Source organism: Balaenoptera ricei, chromosome 9, assembly GCF_028023285.1.
Source record: "Balaenoptera ricei isolate mBalRic1 chromosome 9, mBalRic1.hap2, whole genome shotgun sequence".
In the NCBI taxonomy this organism is placed as follows: domain Eukaryota; kingdom Metazoa; phylum Chordata; class Mammalia; order Artiodactyla; family Balaenopteridae; genus Balaenoptera; species Balaenoptera ricei.
Genome location: NC_082647.1, coordinates 59477668 through 59492914, shown reverse-complemented (window position 1 = coordinate 59492914; position 15247 = coordinate 59477668). Strand labels below are relative to the sequence as shown.

At 36.3% G+C, this 15247-nt stretch overlaps 1 protein-coding gene across 12 annotated transcripts in view; it reads right to left on the bottom strand.

Annotated features, from left to right (window-relative positions):
• The window catches only part of PPP1R9A (protein phosphatase 1 regulatory subunit 9A), a 292981-nt gene that overhangs the window by 36359 nt on the left and 241375 nt on the right, over positions 1 to 15247 (bottom strand). The window lies entirely within an intron of this gene.

Sequence of the window (15247 nt, the reverse complement as noted above, 5' to 3'; positions counted from 1 at the left end):
AAATTTAGCTTGTTCTTCTTTGAACTCTCTAGAAAGACCAGCAAAGAACTTACCTCAACAGCAAATTTAAGATAGCTGGGGAAATAAAACAAGGTCGGGCTATCCAAGCAAAACAAAAACAAAAAACAGGTAAACCACCACAAGTACTTAATTTACTAGTATTATGGATGAAGTATAATAAACTGACCATTGATAGATGGATGGATAAAGAAGATGTGGTGTGTGCGTGTGCGTGTGTGTGTGTGTGTGTATACACAACAGACTATTAACCATAAAAAAAGAATGAAATCTTGCCATTTGTAACAACATGGATGGATCTAGAGGGTATTATGCTAAGTGAAATAAGTCAGACAGAGAAAAACAAATACTGTATGATTTCACTTATGTGTGGAATCTAAAAAACAAAACAAATGAACAAACATAACAAAACAGAAACAGAGTCTTAGATACAGAGAACAAACAGGTGGTGGCCAAAGAGGAAGGGATATGGAAATGAGTGAAATAGGTGAGGGAGATTAAGCAGTACAAGCTTCCAGTTACAAAATTAATGAATCATGGGGATAAAATGTACAGAGTGGGGAATACAGTCAACAATAGCATAATATCTTTGTATAGTAACAGATGGTAAACAGACTTACTGTGGTGATCACTTTGTAATGTATAAAAATATCAAATTGCTATGTTGTGCAACAGGAACTAACATAGTGTTGTAGGTCAATTATGCTTCAAAAAAAAACCCCAACCAACCAAACAAACTCACAGAAAAAAGGGATCAGATTTGTGGTTACCAGAGGTGGGGGTGGGAGAAGGGGGAATTAGATGAAGGTATTTAAAGGTACAAACTTCAGCTATAAGATAAATAAGTACTAGGGGTGTAATGTACAACATGATAGATATAATTACACTGCTGTATGTTATATGTGACAGTTAAGAGAGTAAATCCTAAGAGTTCTCATCACAAGGAAAAAATATTTTTTTCTCTTTTTCTTTTACTTTGTATCTATGTGAGATGATGGACATTCACTAAACTTATTGTGATAATCATTTCATGATTTATGTAAGTCAAATTATTATGCTGTATGCCTTAAACGTATACAGTGCTGTGTCAGTTATATCTCAACAAAACTGTAAGATAAATAAAGTAAAAGAACTGAAAAGTTAAAAGAAATACTGCCCCCCAATTTCCTTTTATTAACTTTTAAGTTTATATTCCAAGTTACGTGTATGCGTCTTTGTCTCATTTTTTTTTCCTGGATATCTTCTCTCCCCACCAGAAACTACACAGATTTTTCAAAGGAAAGTGTTTAAGTCTTTAAATAAAAAGACTCAAAGAAAAAAAGAGTGAAGTGGAACATATACAAAATGACCTGGTAGAGGCTAGAGGGAGAAACCACTGTGGTTCTCTTTAGTCTGCCTCTCCCCACCCTTAATCTTGCTGCCCAGAGTCTAAGTCAGGACTCAAAAGTTGCCATTCTAAAAGGGAAGAGGGTAGGTTACCCATGAACACTGGCTGAATAGGCACTGGCTGAGGAAAAGTGTTCCCCTAGTTGAATTTATGTGGAATGCTACTGCTCCTTACATTTGCAGATGTAGCCACTCCTTAGAAACAATGAAGTTTGGTCATTAATCCTATTTTACCTTTTCAGAGCGGCAGTCATTAAATGAAGTCATAATGTTCAAGAACTTAATAATCAAGTGCTTCTTGGATTTAAATTATTAAGAATAAAGCAAATAACTGAGTTGTAGAAAATATTAATATGTACTGATATTAATAGAGTAAAACAATTTCTCACAGTAGCATTACCCCAGGAAATTCTTTTCACAGTATTAAATATTATGAAGCATTATTATGTTCTAAATATATTATATTATAAAAGCAAAACAAGGAAGCACCTCAGGTTGTACCTTTCTTATCTATGGAACTTAGCACTTGGTATATGGTTCTAACAAATAAAATTAAATATATTTTTCCCTGAGAGATACAGCCACTGAATAACAATATGTACAGAAGGTTTGCCTTTTCACTTTATTTGCCTTTGCTTTCTTGAAAGAAAAGTGGATATTCAGAAAAGTCAGACCATTCAAGTATATTTAAAGACAGCTAAATATTTTCTATCAGTAGTCCCTTTATTTTTTACATGTCAATGAAGAAAAAATAATCTCCTTGATCACTTTAATTTCCTCTTTTCAATAAAATCTGAACTTGTAGCTGCCCATTAGGAGTTGTGATAACCGGGAGAGAATCAACTTCACCAGCTCTTGTTTACATATAAAAAGTGGAAATACCACATGGAGGAATGCAATAATATAATTAGATATACTGCCATACACACACATCTTACAACTTATCTATCTCATATTTAGACTGTACATTTTATAACACCAAGCACTGTCACATACATCATCTCATTTGTTCCTCACAACAGCCCCAAGAGACAGAGCAGTCAAGTATATTTTTTCCTCTCCTGAAGCTCAGAGAACTTGACTGTCTTGTCCTCATCCACATAGCTAGTTTATGAGCTGCCGTGACTACGTATTCTAGTTTTTTGACTCCTAGGCCACTAGTCTGTACACTCCAATTTAGCTAGTGTTGAACAAATTATTAGAATAAGATTTTAATGCAATTAGAGTTCAGTGTGTTCAGCTGTCAATTCACAAATGATGTGACTAGTCTAGAAAATTCATTTCTCCAATATGTTATTATGAAATGTTATTAATCTTCCACATATGTGGAAGAGCATAAAAAAGGAAGATGTTGAAAACTACAGAAAAATTATTTCTCAGATGATTTCTTCTTTGGTTGGTTTAGTAACAACTTTGGTTACCTGGTGACAAAAAGAACCAAACAGGAAGCTCATTCTACTTTTGTAAACATGGTTCCTTTTGCAATAGAGACCTAACTCTGGAGGACTCAGCATAGTATATAACATCCAGGATTGCAGTAGCTACCTCATCACTAGGTGCTGAACAAAGCGAGGGAATGTGAGAACTGCTTATCAGCAGGGTTGAGAGTATAGAAAATTATTCTGGGGCTTCTGCCCCATTACTATTCAGTAATTCGCCTGGTCCTGGTGTTGCACACCCCCCAAATGGCAATCTTGTATGCTTGCTTTATCATCAGCTAGCACTGACTGGGTGCAAACCGCTGGAGTGCACAAATGTAGTGATACCTATTAAACATGAAGTTAGCTGGAGTCTGAGAAGCAGTGCTTTAAATCCATTATCCAAGTGGCCAACAACACATCACATCCAATTAACAATTTTTGAGGGCCTGAAAACAAAGATCTCAGGACCTCTTTACAGCAGTGATTAATGGATTATAAATCAGTAATCTGTATTCCCATCCTGAGGAAAAAAATTTTTTTTAAGACCTATAAAACTGGAATGGAGCTGAGGACTTTCACTTCAACAACTCTTACACCAGAAGGAAGTTGGAAGAAATGGCTGTCCAGAGGAAGCAACTACTAAAGACACCGCAAGTAACAACCCCCTCAGGAGTATTAGTGTGAGAGAGAAGGAAAATGTGTACAGGATTATGCTGCTGGGTAACGAGAAGGGTGATCTAATGACCACTAGAAGCTGTATTTTTCAACCATGTCATATAAGAATCAGAATATTATAATTCAAACGAACCTTAGGGATTCTGGCCCAGCCTTTTTTCTCAGGTAGGAAAACCAAGGCTCACAGGTCACTAACTTGTGTACTGACTTTATCAGTTAATCTGTGGAAGACTGGATAAAGCTCAGTCCTCAGAAGCCTATCCTCTTTCTAGAAGGACACTCTCAAGTCTGAAAGTAAATTTCACAAGTCACCTTCCACCTTCTTCGAAACTTTTTAGTCTTACTCTACGTTCCAAACAAAAATACATGTCAAGGGCTAACTTTACAAATTCCCAGAAGGATATAGCATCAGAAGAAAAAATAAAATGGAGGGATTTTATTTGACTTTGTATTTATCCAAGGAATAAAATTCTTACATAGAAAAATTAGCTGTCACTTTTGTGGATGACGATGTGGCAGGAGAAATCCAACTGGGTCAACATTTCTAAGTTATGAGCTGCTCAATGTAAGGGCTTTGGTGGCCATGTTCTCTCACTGTCATTCATTCTCTACAGAGATCTTAATCAATAGCATAGCATAACACTACTTTCATAAACGCAAGACCCTGGGTTCTTCCTCTACCCCTTGTCTCCAGTGTATCTTGTTCTGCTGTCCATTGGAATTAGAGGAAAACTTCCTTTTCCTCTCTCCTTTCTTCTCTGTTCTTTCTTTCAGACCCTCCAGACCCTGAAATAGCCTATCTCTGACTCAAATGCAGCTAGAAATACAAAAGAAGAGCAGACACAAGTGGATCAATAAATATAGACAGACAAATGCAGAAAAGGTATGAAGTAGCTAACGATAATGCAGGTTTGAGTGGGTGGGACTCCACCTCAGTACACCTGCATTTTAAGTCTAGCTTCAATATTGCTTCACATTGGATCCTTTAAAAGAAGTTAATGGATCCGATCACAATTTTAGCAGCTGTTATGAAAAATGTTCTGTGAAATTAGGATGTTATAGATCATATTACACAGAGACCAGTTCTCTACAGTAATGCTCTGAGTCATTCACTTCTTTCACTAGATTGACGTTATTTTTGACGTAAATGGAATGCTGCTCACAGATCAGACATAGGCTTCGAGGGAAGTAGGGGAATGGTGCAGCATAACAATGGGGTCTGCTCCGCATTCTTACGTGCATTATTCTCCTCAAAGACAGTCACACACACCTTATACCATCACACTGCCTGGCTTGTGCTATTATCAACCGAAATGCCGAGCAAAATGAGGCACTCGGTGGCATCTTTAAACTTGAACAGTATCTGCATATCATTCAGTCACTGCAAGTTCACAAAAGATGGACCCATGGGGCTTTGGGTTGATACACACCGCATTCAGAGGTAGGCTAATGTACCTCAGAGAGGCGGTGTAAAATAGTTGCCGTGAGAGGAGACCTGGAGTTAGTCTTCCTTGAACAGAACCCAAAACGGTGGCTCTGTCACTAAATTGGGCAATTTCTCTAATATCTCTTTCCCTCAGAATCCTCAGCTGCTAAAATGGGCATGATAATAACAACATAATAATAACTGCATTGTCATGAAGACTAAATGCATTAAATAGATATACAAATGCTTGAAAGAGTACATTATAAGCACTCAACAAATGTCTTTATTTACTGACATAAAAAGATTAGCAAGATATTAAGTGACTAAAGCAAGGTGCAGAACAACGTGCATATTCATTTTAAATATTAAAAAAACCCAGCAACATAAAATACATTTTTCCAACAGTAAATATATGCATATAATTGCATAGCAAGCAAGCTGGAAAGATATACTTCATACTGATAATGGTGGTTACCTCCAAAGAAGATACTAGATTTGGAGATGTTGGTCAACAGGTACTTTAGTCTTATTTGTAATGTTAAATTTGTTTTTTTTTTGGTATTAGGTATTTAAAAAAAACTATATATTACTTATGTAGTTAAAATTAATAAGAAAGAAAAAAACACATATTCAGTAAATTTACTTTTACAGACATCTTAATTCCATTCTAATCTGATAACGCTAGTGTTCTAGGACTCAGGATTATCAGATGCTGGTATCAGCCCGGGATACTCTGTCAAAATCCCTGTGACTGTCAGCCTCCCCCATGTGAGATGGCTGTTCTTTCATCACATCTATGGAGACTGTTTGCCTGCCTTGCTATTTTACTGCCAGGTGATTGGGACTAAATAAGGGCCCAATAGTTTAGCTTCCTTCCATTTACTACTTTGTCTCAGTATTGTATGGGGAGGGTATACTGAATCAGACACGGTAATTTGAGACCAAGTTATACAACTTCAGCTCATCTTATGATAGCACTTTGGTTAGGAACCCATCCATGGGCAACTCTCACTCTCAACTCTATTAATAGTCGATTTCTTTAGAACCACCCAAAACCTGATAAATTTTGTATCCCAAGTAGTATTTATGAAATTTTAGGAGGCTGATTTGATTTCTTACCATTTTAGAACAAGCAGAAGATTATGGCTTTTTCTTAATTTTTAAATCAGGTCTGAGTTTATTGTTGTATGAACTATACATTTCATTTGCTAATCTTTGAAAAACATTGAGGAATTCTTTACCTATTTACGAATAAATGCAATCTCAAAACTATCTGTATGGTTTTGAAACATAATTTGGTAATTTGTTTTAATGTAGTGCTTCTCCAGTGCAGTCTGATATTTAACTTAGCCTTCTTCAGCTTACGGTCAACCTACACTCCTATTCTCAAAGGGGAGAGAGGTCCAAATTTTGCTGTCTATATCTCTTAAGACTATACTTTCAGGGATCATTTCTACAGTTCAGATCTCAGGAATGACTCTTTAGTAATGCCACTAGGCTAGACTACCCATGGAAGAAGTGACTACAAGTCAGAAAAAAACTATATAAAGAACTAAATTCCATCATATATCATTTGAAATACTTGTAAGAGTTGCTTGATTCTGAGAATATAAAGGGATACGGAATTGAGATTTAGACAACAGGGCATTTAAATATCTTCGGACTCCTTCATTGTAAGCTGTCTTTAGACTCTGATAGAAAAGATCTGCACTACCCAAAATTTGAAGAAATGTAAAATCAAATCAAATGGGCAAACCAGCTGGGAACTGCAGACTTCTGTGAGTAGGACTATGAAGTCATGTCAGAGCTTGGGTCTAGGCAGGTGGTTTATGTGAATATTCTTTTCTTAACACTATAGTGTCTTTGACATGACAACAATAAACAAGCTTCTGTATTCTCACTCAGGGTTGCTTATAGGAATCTAATCAGTTTTTCTGTCAATAATCTCTGGATATTAGTAATTCCAAGCATGCTAGTTAGGCAAGTCCCCAAATTACATACTGTGACATAACATCTTCCTTGATTAGTATGGGAAGAACTCAGATTTTATGTCTTTGGTAGAAAATAACCTAAGTTACCTGAGGTGATAGTTGTTGGCTTCCTAAATGGGAAAGTATCTTTTGACTAGAGGAAGACTGAGTTGCATAATACAGCATTAGAAGATTTAAGAAAACTTAAAGATCACAATACTTCTAAGTTTAATAGAACAGATGTGTAAGAACTTCTTAAGTACTTGCAAAGACTGTCAGTTGCTAACAATAGTACTTAAAAAGGAAACCAAATATAACAAATTTATAAATGCAATTTTAAATGTTTGTAGATGTTCAATTAGCTACATCTGTAAATAGGAACTAAATATTATTCAAAGATCACTTAGCAGTGATTTGCAAATCAAGTTTTAAAATGTAAAGAACTAGGTTTTTGATAATGTAACTTGAATAAATCAAACGTTAAAATCAAAATAAAAATCAGAATGACTTTTTGGTGCCCCAAACCCTTCTGTTTCATCAGAAAACTCACAAGCAACAGAGTTTTCAGTTTCAAATTTTCAAATACGTTCTAATTTTTCCTAACTTTCCTCATAAGTGGAATTTCCTATAGGTCTCAGAAATAATCAGGGCACAGTATTGAAGTAGAACATTACTTCATGTCCACCTAAGAGAATTCAGTTATAACCTGATGTCTGTGCCCCACATTAACAGAAAAAACCTTAAGGATCTCAGTACTATAACTACTGGAACAATATGGTTGGCAGACTGTTCAGAACCATGCACACCAGAGAATTTTCTGGTCCTAATTCCAGAAATAGCTGTTCATCGTTCGAGTTTTAACTCTATAGATGCTGTGACCCCATGATTGACTGTGTTTCTCTCTTGGCTGGTAGACATCTTAAGTGAAATCTTAAATAATCTACAGGAACCCCCAGCACATACTTCATATACAAACCACTCCGTGCAGCATCTTCTCCTTCCTACTTTTATATCCCTCCACCCTGATTTCCCAGCCTATTCGTTTAGTCAGCTTACCTTAGCATAATCATATGCTGTCTTCCAATCTATAAAGTTAGGATTCCACGGCGAACCAGAGCATATTTATAAAATATAAGAAACACTTCAAAACACAGCTATCTTGTGACGTTTCCTTGAAAAGGAGCTATATTCCACATTTGGGTTAAAATTGTCTTGACTTGCAGAAGATCATAATCTACCTTTTTTTTTTTTTTAAAGAAATTCACGTTCTTTTATTTATTTATTTATTTATCTATTTATGACTGTGTTGAGTCTTCGTTTCTGTGCGAGGGCTTTCTCTAGTTGCGGCAAGTGGGGACCACTCTTCATGGCGGTGCGCGGGCCTCTCACCATCGCGGCCTCTCTTGTTGCGGAGCACAGGCTCCAGACGCGCAGGCTCAGTAGTTGTGGCTCACGGGCCTAGTTGCTCTGCGGCATGTGGGATCTTCCCAGACCAGGGCTCGAACCCGTGTCCCCTGCATTGGCAGGCAGATTCTCAACCACTGCGCCACCAGGGAAGCCCCATAATCTACCTTTACAGTTCAATTGGCTTTTGAATAAAATTTTATTTTTATTTAATTTTATTCAAAAGCCAAAATAAAATATGAAGTAGCTCACTTTTCCTAAAATGAACAGAAAATTACTTAGCTTCTGAAAAAATAACTTGCTTTCCATCAAAACAACCTTGGATCTCTTCTAGCACCAATACATATTCTCAGTATGACTGAAGGGTCTGGTGACTTCTGTGAACTTATGAAGATGCAGTGAGAAATATGAACCAAGGAGAGTTGCCGTTTTGCAACTAAATACCTCCTTTTGAATGCCTCATTGATTTGTCAACAAAAGTCTTAATGGCTTACACATAGACAGATGCAAAACTTGCACAAAACTAGACAGGCAGTTTAGGTGCTTTGCTTTTTGAGTAAGAGAACAGATTTTGGCTTTAATGATATGCCAGAAAACAATCAATAAGTATTGATTTCTCATTCATTTGGCTTGTTCATTAAAATTTTCCACAGTGATTTACTGGGAATGTTCAACCTTTAATTAGTGCAATTCAATAATATTTCATGGTCAAAATTACTTATTGGGGATCAAGAGTTACTGAAGGGACTTCCCTGGTGGTGCAGTGGTTAAGAATCTGCCTGCCAATGCAGGGGACACGGGTTTGAGCCCTGGTCCGGGAAGATCCCACATGCCGCCGAGCAACTAAGTCCGTGCACCACAACTACTGAGCCTTCGCTCTAGAGCCCGCGCACCGCTACTGAGTCCACGTGCTGCAACTGCTAAAGCCCACACACCTAGAGCCTGTGCTCTGCAACAAGAGAAGCCACCGCAGTGAGAAGCCCGCGCACTGCAACAAAGAGTAGCCCCCGCTCGCTGCAACAATGAAAACCCAATGCAGCCAAAAATAAATAAATAAAATTTTTAAAAAATTACTGAAAATAAAAATTGTGAAAGTTTACCAAAAAATTATATCTATAGGCATGATAAAGAAAGTTTGAATCTAGTCAAGAATTCTCCCCTGCCCCAATTTAGAACTAAACAACATGACAGCATGGAATAATTACTTCACTGCTCTGTATCTCATGCTCTTGTATAAGACACTCCTGATGATGTAGTGTAAGCATTCACTTTCCTTTTAATAACTTTCCATTTCATGAATTCTGACTTTAATCATGTCTTTAACCTTCTTTTAAAATTCTGTGTTCCAGTGCTAAAAGTGAATGTTTAATGTACTCTCAGACTCTATCAGGAAATAAATCAGATGCGGTGGTAGGAGTCTGGCCTGGCCTCATATCCACAGGTAGCAGAAAAGAGCCACTAACATTGAGGTCTCAGGGAAACACAAAGACAACACATAGTTACAGCCTCAGCAGAAAATAATTTCTTGGAGGAGTCCAAAGACCTCAGGAACTTCCTTATCGATGTAAATGTCTGGCTGGTGCTGGCTTTTTTTTTTTTCTTACAAATCTTAAACGAATATTTTAAGCCTAAAAATCTTTTGTGGTTTTTCTCATTCTCATCTTTTAATTATGCTACTTAATTTTTTTTATTTTAAAATATTTTATTTATGCAAAAAAGTATACCATATATGTAAGTCATATAGAAATAGAAGGGGGAAAAAAAAGACACCCATGTACCTACTATCAAGCCTAAGAAACAAAATTAGTACTTTTGAAGCCCTCTCTGTGTCCCGTTCCTAGTTGTAACCCCTGTTTTTTTCTCCTAGTTATTCCACAAAAGTATCTCTAAAGAAAATACTGATTAATTTTGCTTGCTTTTAAACTTTATATACATGGTAATCAACTGTACATAATATTCTTCAAATCATTTTTTTTGTTTGCTCAACATTATGTTGAAAGGTTTGACTAGAATTAATTAACTTTTTACTGTAGCTATTATGAATGATGTTGCTGTGCATTTTTGAACACGTCTCCTGGTACACAGCAAGAATTTCTGGAGAGCATATATATATACAGAAGTGAACTTATTGGGCCATAGAATTTGTACATCTTCCATTTTACTAGATAATATCAAATTGTTTTAACAAAATAGTTGTATGAGTTTTCTTTTTTTCCACTGCATACTGGCTATCACATATTACTGTGAAACTTTATCTTTGCCAATCATTTTATTTTTATTAATGAGGTTGAATGTTTATTTATGTTCACCAATCTTTGGGTTTCCTCTTTTGTGAACAGACTGCTTATTGTTTTGTCCACTTTTCTATTATGTTAGTTGTATTTTCTTATGATTGGGGTAAGTTTTAAGTATATTCTGGATAATAATAACAATCTTTTTTCTTAGTTACATGGGCTGTAAATATCTTCTCTCAATTTTTAGCTTCTCTTTCTATGTTTTTATAGTATCTTTTCATGATCAGATTTTCTTAATATTACTGTGGTCAAATTTATCAAACTTTTCTTATGATTTGGATTTTTTTGTGTTAAATAAGAAATCACATAAGCATTCTCCTACATTTTCTCCTAAAAGTTATAAATGTTGCCTTTCATATTTGAGACTACAATCCATTTGAAATCTATTTCATGAATGGTATGAGGTCAGATCCAATTTCATTTTTTTCCATTTGAATCGTCAATTTTCCCAGCCATTTGTTAGTCCATCCTTGCCCCACTAATCTGCAGTGTCAGTTTTGTATCATTCTCAAACTAACATGAATGGATCAGTCTGTTTCTGGACTCTATTCTGTTGCACTGGTCTACTTGTCAATTGCTGAGATTACACCACACTGTCTTAATACTACTGCTTTACAATGAATCTCAGCATCTGAAAGAACAAGTTCCCTCACCTTGGTTTTCTTCAGGAGTATCTTGACTATTCTGGGCCAAGTTGTTCTTCCACCTACATTTTAGAAACAACTTGTCATGTTCCAAAAAAAAAAAAACCCTGTTCAAATTCTGATGGAAACTGTATGGAATACATAGATTAATTTGGCATAATGTCATTTTTACAATATTGAGGCTTCCTATCTCTTTTGATTTATACGTGTCTTCTTGAATGTCTTTTCATGGGTCTTGAGCTTCTTTTGTTAAATTCATACTAGCTACCTTATATTTTTTGTTGCTATCATAAATGGTAGCTTTTAAAAAATTACGTTTTTTGGGGCTTCCCTGGTGGTGCAGTGGTTAAGAATCCGCCTGCCAATGCAGGGGACACAGGTTCGAGCCCTGGTACGGGAACATCCCACATGCCGCGGAACAACTAGGCCCGTGAGCCACAAATACTGAGCCTGCACTCTAGAGCCCGCAAGCCACAACTACTGAGCCCGTGTGCCACAACTACTGAAGCCTGTGCACCTAGAGCCCGTGCTCCACAACAAGAGGAGCCACCACAATGAGAAGCCCAGGCACCACAACAAACAGTAGCCCCTGCTCACCGCAACTAGAGAAAGCCCGCGTGCAGCAACAAAGACCCAATGCAGCCAAGAATAAATAAATAAATTTATTAAAAAAAAAACATTTAGTGGTGAAACATTAAAAATATTCTTAATTTTAAAGGAAATTCTTGATTTTAACATTTGACCACTAAATATGATGATTGATAGAGACTTTTGTTAGCCTCACATAATAAGTTAAGAAAGTTCCTATGTATTTCTAGCTTAATAAACTTTTTACCATGAATAACTGTTCAACTTTATTTAGTGTTTGTCTTCATCTAATAAAATGATTATATACATTTTTCCTCTAGTTAATGTGTGAATTATATGAGTTTTAAAATGTTGAACCAACTTTGTGTTTCTTACATAGACACAGTTGGTCATGATAATATATATGTAGACTTTAAAATACATTTCTGGATTCAACATTTACCTTTGTAAACAAGTAGTTTTTTTTTTTAAATAAAGAGAATTCTGGTCAGCCAGTGGGCGTTCACTCTGCTCATCTGAGAGTAGAGGAGGGACTCTATTCCAGAACACAATCATGTTAGTTTAAACCTCAGAAACCTGTATTAACCCCATATCCAACCTAACTGTTAAATATACAGATCTATACTACATTAGCTACACAGAAAACCATACTCAAGGCATTTGCCAGGGAGTATAACCTCTAACTTATTGACAATTTGTATTTATTAAAAGCTCACAAAGAACTACAACACTTATATAAAAAGAATGTTTTCTTGTTTTTTTGTTTTTAAGAAAAAACAAATCCCCAACGCTTTGAGGATTTTTACCAACTCTTTACTCAGTAATGCAGGTCATGCTCCAATTATGGAAGATTTTTTTTTATGCTTAGCTGCAGTAAGGACTCATTCCCAAAGAAAACAAGTTGTGACTTCACATAGCACCAATAAATGGATTTTTTTAAATAAAAGGAAGACTGGCAATAAAGCTTGCCCATTCAATTTCAAATATTGGTTATAAGGTATAGCCACTGATATTCTTTCATGTTTAGAAATTCTTTGTCATTATTCAAAATATGTTTTTAATCATGCTAATAAACTTGTTTACAAACAAACAAACCCCCCACAACAGTTGAATGGGGACATCTTAATGAATAGTCAATCCATCCTCTCCAGCAAATATTCTAAATTTTATCTGTAGGTATCCACACAAAGAATAAAGTTAATATAGGAAAAAATAAATAAGAAAAGAAATCCCCACTTGATTAATCCAAAAGAAGGCAAGAAAGCAGATAAAAAGAACAAAGAAAGATTTTTGTTAATTAGAAACAAATAGTAAGATGTTAGATTTAAACTCAATATATCAGTAAATAAATTAAATAGCAACTTTCTAAATACATCTTAAAGATTGAGAAAATTTTTTAAAAGCAAGATTGAGACTGTAATAGAAATAAACAACTAACCGTTGCTTATAAAAGACATGGAAAATTTGCAGTAAAAGAATGGAAAAAGATACCACACAAACACTTACTAAAAGAAAGCTGATACAGCTCTTCAAATCTCAAACAAAATCGATAACAAGGTGAATTACTAGAAATAAAGAGGGACATTTCCTAATGATCAGCGGTCAATCTACCAGAAGATATAACAATTCTAAATTGTATGTATCCATTAACATCACCTCAAACACATAAAGCAAAAACCTACATAACCAAAAGAAGAAACAGATAAATCTACAATTATAGTGTTATTTTTTGACGCATCTCCCTCAGTAACACATTCTAGAAGTTTTGAACATGGTTAACAAATTTGACCTGACATACATGACAGAGTATCTGAGCACCAACCTAGGTCAACAGAGAGCTAAGTACCATCATTTCTTATACATCCTCTCCTCTCAGTAGTTTAAATTGCTTTTACTGAACACTACATTGTATATTTATGTGATGCCATTAGTCCACACTGAGGTTCACTGTGTGAAAATGCCCCAATACAATCATCAGTGGATCTACTGTGAGGATGTTATCAATATTAATATCACTGCTCCAAATCATGCATTATTTGTACCAATAGTTATACTTCTCTTGAGTAGATGGTTTGTTTTAATCTTATGAACACTGTGAAGAATGTAATGGACCAGGGTTTCCATCTCCTTCTGATGACTAGAAAGTTTACAGCCAAATTAAAGACTTAGCTTCAGAAATAATATAAATATGGTATATACACTTGTAGCATCATATCTGGTTCTACTCTGTCCTCATCCTCATTGTTCTCCTTTATCTTGCCAGTTTCAATTCACTCTATCCTGTCATATAAAGGTGTTGCTCCAAGTTATTTCTAGACAGTGCATGAATGAATGAAATATAAGAATTTAAAAACACACAGGTGGTGAAAAAGGCAGATACCCTTAATGGCAGTTGTTTACTTCCCCTTGCTCTTCCTGATAAAGACTTTATTTAAATATGAGTAAATTACAAAAAAACGATTCAATTCAGAAAAATCAGATTCAGTGCAAACCAACAAGCTAACAACTGAGTCACAATAAGCAAATACCATACGATAGGGCCTACTGACCAAAGAATTGGCTGGCCTGAATATCTAAGCAGGCTCAGAGTTCTACTGATACGTCCACAAATCCCAGGTGTGGGACCACGCTTACTGGGTTCAGGATTCAAATGTGGACTACTATCTTAGAGATCTACTTTTAAGAAATCTGGGGCCTGGGACTTCCCTGGTGGTGCAGTGGTTAAGAATCTGCCTGCCAATGCAGGGGACACAGGTTCGAGCCCTGGTCCGGGAAGATCCCACATGCTGCGGAGCAACTAGGCCCATGTGCCACAACTACCAAGCCTACGCTCTAGAGCCCGCGAGCCACAACTACTGAGTCGTGTGCCACAACTACTGAAGACCTTGCGCCTAGAGCCCGTGCTCCGCAATAAGAGAAGCCACCGCAATGAGAAGCCCGCGCACCACAACGAAGAGTAGCCCCCGCTCACCGCAACTAGAGAAAGCCCGTGTGCAGCAACGAAGACCCAATGCAGCCAAAATAAATAAATAAACAAAAATTAAAAAAAAAAAGAAAAAAAAGAAACCTGGGGTCTTATTGCAACAGCTGAACCATTTTGTGGAAAAAGAGTAAGGGAAAGGAGAAACAGCAATAAGATATTATTTTCATTATCATTATGCTCCCTTCTCTAGGATATTCTTAAATTACCTAAAAAGTAGCTACGAAATATTTTTATTTTTAAAGATATCGGGATTGGGACTTTCCTGGTAGTCCTGTGGTAAAGAATCCACCTTCTAATGCAGGGGACGCGGGTTCAATCCCTGGTCAGGGAACTAAGATCCCACATGCTGTGGGGCAACTAAGCCCGTGCACCACAGCTACTGAGCTTGCGTGTCTCAACTAGAGAGCCTGCATGCCGCAAACTACAGAACCCAAGCAC